Source organism: Anser anser, assembly GCF_964211835.1.
Source record: "Anser anser genome assembly, chromosome: Z".
NCBI classification, from domain to species: domain Eukaryota; kingdom Metazoa; phylum Chordata; class Aves; order Anseriformes; family Anatidae; genus Anser; species Anser anser.
Window position 1 is genome coordinate 54,251,856 of NC_139723.1, and position 8,156 is coordinate 54,260,011.

Consider the following 8,156-nt stretch of genomic DNA (forward strand, 5'->3'; position numbering starts at 1 on the left):
TTGTTGTGGTTTAACCCGGCTGGCAGCTAAACACCACACAGCCGTTCCCTCACTCTCCCCTCTCCCTCTCTGGGATGGGGGAGAGAAATGGGAAAGTGAAGCCTGTGAGTTGAGATGAAGACAGTTTATTAAGACAGGAAAATAATAATAACAATAACAATAATAATAATGATAATAATATTACTACTAATAATGTGTATGAAACAAGTGATGCACAGTGCAATTGCTCACCACCCGCTGACCGATGCCCAGCCTATCCCTGAGCAGCCGGACCCACCACCCTGGCTAGCCACCCCTATATATTGTTTAGCATGATGGCAGATGGTATGGAATACCCCTTTGGCCAGTTTGGGTCAGCTGTCCTGGGTCTGTCCCCTCCCAGCTCCTGCTGCACCCCTAGCCTGCTTGCTGGCAGGACAGAGCGAGAAGCTGAAAAGTCCTTGGCTTGGTGTAAGTACTGCTCTGCAACAATTAAAACATCAGCATGTTATCAGCGCTCTTCTCATCCTAATCCAGAACATAGCACCCTACCAGCTACTAGCAGGAAAATTAACTTTGTCCTAACTGAAACCAGGACTAATGTATATTTTACAAATAAAAGATATATACAAACAAAGGATAAAATACTTAAAACACATGAAGATTTATACTGTATATCATTTTTTTCCCCCTTAGAGGATGAAAGTCGTAAGACATAATAGAAAGTGAGATACCTACTGCGGAGAATAGTATCCTCTCATTAGAAAAATGTGGTTCTTGATAAAGATATGTGACTTCAAGTACTCTGGGCTTTATTCCAAATTGTACTTTGAACTTCCCTCATTATCATGGAAAAGTGATAAACCTTTGTACCTTATTACTCCATATCAAAGAGGTAGACAATACTTTTTTTTTTAATTATTTATTATTTTATATTTTATTATTTTATTTTTAAATTTCTTCATGGTAAAGCCTAGATTTTCATATTTGCTTACCTGTTTTAGTGATGTTTAGATACAACAAAGCCCCAGTTTATTTTGAGTGCCTACAAGCTGCTGAAACTTAAACTCTTACAGAATATAGACTCTTACTGAATTAAGGAATTACCAAATCTATAAACTTTGTCCTCTCACCACTACTTTTTGACTAATATTAAGGCTGTGTTTACTGTACTGCTTAACATAAACCAGCATCTGGCAAAACATATACACTTCTGAGAAGAGAAAGTGGATTTAGTAGTGGCCAGTTCTATTTCTGCCAGTGTTCCTTCCATGAATGTTAAAGGGGGTATGGTAGGAATTCTTTCAGGCTCTTCCTAATGTAGAAAAGGAAAGAGCATTGGGAAAAGGGGTAGAAAAGGCAAGCAAGTTGTCACATTTTAAAGGATTCTTGAAGTTATTCCCCATATATGTAGAAACAACCAATGAAAAGGAACAATGACTTGTGATTGTATGCCTCAGTGCACTATAATGTATAAAACCATGAGATCAACAGTGGTGGAAATGAGACTGACTGAATAAAAGAGGAGCAATTCTCTTGCTATTTCCTGTCTTTACTGCCTGATCCTGCTTTGTGCTCTTGTTTCTCAACCACTGTCTGGAACCTACACTGAAACAGCATCTTTTGTCATTGGCTGTGCCTAATCCTTTTCCCACTTTCTCCAACTCCTAATCTTTCTTGCTACAGTTGTCTTCAATACCGTATGCTTGCCAACAGCCTCTGAAGTTTTGCATCAAATAATCTGGCACTGATGGAAATGTGTGTTCCTTTTCCAGGCCTGGTTGTGAGAAAACTCAGCAAAGCAAGCCATGAGTTTACATCTGAGAACATGGCTTCTATCCAATAATGTATCAAATTTGTCAAAAGTGTCTGACTGAAGCCCTTTATTATCACGCACTGGTGAAAAGATTTGCCTGAAGGGGAAACAGAGCACTAAGAAATGGAATGAATTGCACATTGTTCATGAGAGACTGTAATGGTACAGTCTTCTGTGTCCTGTACATTCCAGTAACCACCACAGGCCCTATCAGATTCATATTCGGATGTATAAAAACATAAGAATCAACTTTGGGTTGGTAGTACAAATCAGCCGTTCCTAGCATGCTTCATGGAATGTGTTTCTCAGGCTAGATTATATGCCTGCTAGTCTTAAAACATGGCAATATATCATTTTTACATTGTCAATGGTTCATCAGCCTGATGACATGGCAAAACTGGCCATTCGTGCTTTAAATATTCCTGTCACAATATCAAGATTAACATCCATTTATAAATGTGGAGGACATTAAACATGGATTTTTTTATGGTCATAATTGCCATGGTAAAGCTTACAGTTTATTTGTTTTCTAAAAGAACAGAGATGTTGCCTAGAAGTCCTGTACAAATTTTGAACACCTTGACGAAAAAAACAATAAATTTTTTATTTCTAAATAAATCTTACATCTTTATGAAGTAACAAGTGCTTAACAGTCTTGCTAGAACATTGTTGGCTGAAATGATTAAGGGAAGAGGAAAAAAGCTCTGTAATTTATTGTACATGAAGGCAGAAAAAGAGAGCTACAAAAATTAAAGGGGTTCACATTACGTAAAACTGTAAGAGAACCTTGGTGTAAGAATGATTTTCTCAGTAAATCTGTTTGAAGTCTGATTTCCTAATAGGAAAAATAAAATATATATTGAATTACTCTATGTATGCATATTTAAAGGTACAGAAATGTCAGCATTTCAACAGATAGTCCAGCCCCATTCATGGTGTTATGGATCAGCATTATTCAGTGAACATGTTTCTAACATAAAACTTTTTGAGGAGCTGCCCTTGTTCTGGCTCTGATAGCCAAACACCTGAAAATACAGACAGAAAAAGGGAAGTGATTATATCTTCTAAGCCATAGGCTGGCAAAAACAGCTAAACCATTCAGAATGAAGCTGACCCCAACCCAACCAACCCGAACAAAAAATACCACCAGCAAACTTTTGCTTAGAAGTCTCTGGAAATCAAATTCTCTGTACTGTGCAAGGTTTATCTCTAGAAATCCTTCAAGGCTCTAGATAGCCTCCAGGACCTATACTAGTACATAGTTCACTAGGATCAGACCATTGGTCCTCTGTTTATTCAAATTATTCACTACATATTTACTCCCTTGTTTGTATGTCCCAGTACAAAAAATAAATACATTTCCAAAAAAGTTTATGTACTCTTAAAGAAAGTATTAAGAAAATGTGTTGTCCTTTAGCAAATTCAAGGGTATATTAAAAATTAGAATTAATTTCAGAAGAAAAAGTACAGTGACAATATTGTATTAACATTTTGGGTGGAATCTTCCTCTTTTACTTTTGCTTCTGTATAAAGGATCATCAGTAACTGTTACAACCAGAAGCTCACCCTTCAGCTTTCTGCAGTTGCCATAGTAATTTAAGCTACACTATGACAAGTGGAATGATAAGACTAAAATCTGGAGGTTTACCTTAAAAGACATATATATATATATATATAAACAATTGCTATCTAACAGCTTTTCTCAATTCTGCCTTTCCTGGTAATGATGCTACCTGAAGAAGTAATCGGTATCATGTGAAGTTTAAAATGAGTTGGTAACTTCCTATACAGCACTGTGACTTATTTTGGAAACCAGTGCTGATATCAGCATGTCAAATACCAAAATGAAAGCGACCCAGCAGTGACTTTGGGTAGCTTCACAGACTGAAGCAAATATTTACATTACTTCAGGCAATGGGGAGGTGGGGTGGCACAATGAAAGCCATATTTGTCCTAAAGATTATGTCACTGTTCCGAACACAGCCTCTCTGTGCAAAAAGCGAGGAACATTTTAATTGCCTCTCTCCTCCCCCATCTTCGAAACATTATTAGGATTACGTGGCTGTGCAAACTGATAGCCATTTGTAAGGAAACACAGGGCACTGTATTCCTGAAGGACAGAGATGGTCTTCTAAGCAATCAAAATACTCAAAGATTCACAAAAGGTGAATAGGTGAAAAGGTGCTCCCCAAATTAATCTTTTTTTTTTTTTTTTTTTTTTTCTCATGTCATCTGGGAAGCAAATAAATTTGCCTAAAGAATTTTATTGCAAAAAATAAATACCAGGAGAGTGCTCCCAGCTTCACAGGAAAAGACAGACTTACAGAAAATAATAGCACCAGCTACAAATGAGATGTGGCTCTCACATAATGCATAAGGGAAAAATAAATACAACATTTACCTTTTAAATATTTTTTATTATATATGTATTTCTGTACTACTTTAAGACACGTGTAGCACTTTGCCTTCAAATATTTTAGTGGTGTGACTTAAGGCTGGGATAAGCTATCCATGGAGTCTACCAAATGCTTGTCTGAACATTTTTATTTCATTGGTTTAACAAATACTTTTAAGTAGAGTTCAGAAAATGGTTAGCCATGGTAAATGCACAACAGGCATTTATATTCGCTTTCTATGTATAAAACCTTTAGACTGACCTTTGCAAGCTATCATCAAGCAGATGGTCTGGTCAGATCTGTCTTTACTTATGAGATCCCTATCATCTGGATGTACAGAGAACTTAGTTGTTCTCCACTCTGTTATTCTCTCTCCTAGATTTTTTTTTCCCTAAGTAGGCAGCACAATCACATTATTAGAAGTAGCACTTTACACTGTATTGCTTAATTCTATTTTGCCTGATAAATCATACACTACTTTTTATACACTCATTTGGTGAGTGTATAAAATAAGGGGAACATTTTTGGCACTAAAACTTGAACAAAGGATTTACTAAGTCATTGACTACAAATACTCTCACATGCAACATTTGTTGTTCTTTTTCTGTAGTGTTGATTCTTTGAATTTGACTTGGAATGCAAATTTAAAAAGGCTTGAGGGTCAAAATTGAGATTTTTTTTTTTCTTTAAAATGAAGTTAGTAGCAATAGTGACATTGCCCCAAAGCCACACTATTCTAACAATAAAATTTTCCTTACTAAAATCATAACGATAACAAAGTTTCAGTGTTCTTGCTGTTTTCTTGAATATGATAACAATGTTCATATGCAAGGGTCTTAATGTACTAAAACAATTGTTAGCTTTAAACCTTGGACCCAGGATGTACGTGCTTTACTGTCTGCAACTACATGCAGAATTTCAGACCTCTGGCTTCAGTCTGCTGGGTGACATCATATGGATGTCACCCAAAAATAGAATTAAAACAACAAAACACAAAACAAAACACAAAAGAACAGCAACAAGACATTGCTCAAGGATACCAATGTAGTTTCTGCAGCCAACTAGGGAGAAAGAGGGAAGTTAAATTGTGTTATTTTTTCTCAGACATTTGTATTATGAGGTTCTTTAAGAGTAACTAAGACATATCTTTCCAAACATGTTACTTTCAGGACTGAGTCCACAAAGCCAACTAAGACTACAGAGAAGTGTCAGTCCTGAAGACTAGGTGTCTGCTGGAAAAGCATGCTTTTAAAAAGACTTCAAAGATATTGTCTTATTAATATTATGTAACAATGTAGAAAATTCCATGGGGGAAATTTTTACTCTATATTAACTAGGGATTTAATTTCAAATTTAATCTCTGCCTGTTACAAAGGTTAAGTGCAGACAGCATTAATCTCTTTTTAATTCATGTAAGGGAAAAGCATCTATTTGTTTCAGGGTAGAATGTTCTTATACTGTAAATTCATTGCTATTCTGGGAAGGACAAACTTTCTGTAAAAGAGCACAGTTAAAGTAAAACAAAGCCTCTTTTACTGTGACTTACTGTAAGGTGATAGATGTTTTCTACTGATACCGTGTTTACAGGGTGTAGGTTAATTCTTTATATGAAAGACACATCTCTTAGGCTTGTTTTAGAAATGTTGGCAACATGAAAAATACTAGCACAGGCTTTTTAGACAGATTAGTAACTGCTTAACATTACTAAACAAAAACTTCACAGGATCTCAGTAGGTTATACAGGGCTATATGAGATGCAGCTATATGGTGTAACCAGACATTATTTCAGACTGCACTTCACCTACCTTCACTAAATAGTTCCCTTCTTCAAAGGGAAATGAATAGAAGAATTCCGTAACTTCAAACTTTCAAATATTTCACCAGTACTTCCAGCCTTTAAAAGGACGCATTTTATGACTTCCTGTAAAGGTCATATCTCATTTTAACAGGATACAACAGATTTCTGCCTTCTTTATCATCTTCTTCCAATTTCTATGATCATGATAATGCACCTTCCAAAGACAGAGATGCTGTTCTGTCTTCAGATGCTGCGTACATCGTTTCTGGCCTATTGGTGGATTCAGGAGTTTCTGATCAGTTCTACATCCTTTTCCATAATTTGTGGAGACAAAAACAGTCATGCAAACTTGAGATCAATACTAAACCTTGCAGCTAGCAGAGAGTTTTCAAAGAATTTTAATTGCTCTTTTGCAAGTGCAACAAAACTTCACATCTAGGCACATGTTGGCAGAATCTCTAAAGCACCCATTTTCAGATGTGAAGGTCTGAGCTTTTTCTTCCCCTGACAAGTTTGTGAGTCAGAGAACATCCATTTACTAGTCGGTTCCTCTTATTAGCTGGAAACAGTTCTTTAAAAACAGAAAGAATACTGAATTTATCTTTTGGATTGTCCCGTTGCCTCTGAATTGCACAGCTTACATAGTGGAATCTCTGTCAAAGACAAAACTAAAGCAGCATGGAAGTAAGAATGGAATGGGTGTTGCTTGTAGCCTGTGATTTCACAAATTGTCTCAAAATTACCCGTCATGCCTGGAAACAAGCTAAATGACAGAAGAAACTAAGCTATACAAAAGTAAGAAATAACAGAGAATGACAGAAACAACAAATGAACTCTATTAGCTGTTTTTTCACCTTTTTTTTTAATCTGTTTTTCCACATTTGAAACAGACACACATTCATAAAGTGCTTTCAGATACTCTGCTGTATACAGCTAAATATTTTTATATTTATACAAATGTATAAATTTGCATTGACAATCGAGAAAATAAACACCTCAGCTCTGCTGGAAAATGGCATCTGGATCCCCTTTTATCGGACAAAGATTTTACAAGGCCAAAGTTGACCAAGTCAAGAGGAAGCTGGAAAAGCTATGTAAACCATTTAAAAGCAAAAACTAATTAAACAATGGAATTTGTTATGTATCATAGTACATTTTCAATTGCCTAAATAGTGAGGTTTTAACTGAATTGCAAATTCTTGGGCTTAGTACGAGATAATCAGATTTCAGTCTACCTTAAGTGGGAAGTCAGACTAAATGATTGCTGACTATGAACTCCTACTAAATTAAGGACTAAATTAAATTAAGTCAAACCTAAATCTTTGAGATTTTTATGCTTAAAAATAATCAAAATAACAAGGTATTCTTTTTCCCCCTTACAGCAAACATGACACTTGGAAATTGTTTCTGAAAGTCTCCTGGCATCTCCATTTTGTCATCTGTACTCTTTATCCATTTCCAGTCAAGAGACATACAGGAATAAAAGCTTCTAAGCACATAACTATTTTATTTCACCATTTCTAAAGGTATATATATATATATATTTCTTTTTCCTGATGGCTCTGATTCCCATGTAAATGAACTTTTAAATCATAGTATGATAAATCTATCACTGATGTAATTACTTTTTATCCAGTATTACAGCTGTGAGTGGGTGGGTGACAGTTATAGCTTGTGTTTTCCTTGAAGTTATTTCAGCATAACTCTAGGGGAAATTTGAGAAGGTATGTTAAGAGTATTTTTTTACTTTCCTTTATAGTTGAAAGATTTTATGTGCACCTTGGCCTACTGCCCAAAATCTCAGTTGGAGAAGAAAAGCCTATACATATTGCACATTCATTACATTCAGAGGGAGTATACAACCTGATGTTAACTTCCATGCCAAACAAAGAAAGTAGAAAAACTTTTTCAAAAGGCTCACAGCTTTAAACTACGGTGTTCTGTTCCTTAGATTTATATAACTTGAAGTAATAAAACCCATTTTGAATTCACAGATGATATTCTACTTTATAACACACTGAGAAATAAATTTTCCAAGATTTTTCTTCAGACTTTTCTGTTTTTCCAAACTATGTCCAGCCATCATAATCTGGGGAACGAATAAAAAACAAATGAATAAACCCCACACTTCAAAAATTAAGCCCACATAGCATTGTCATTTCAGGGC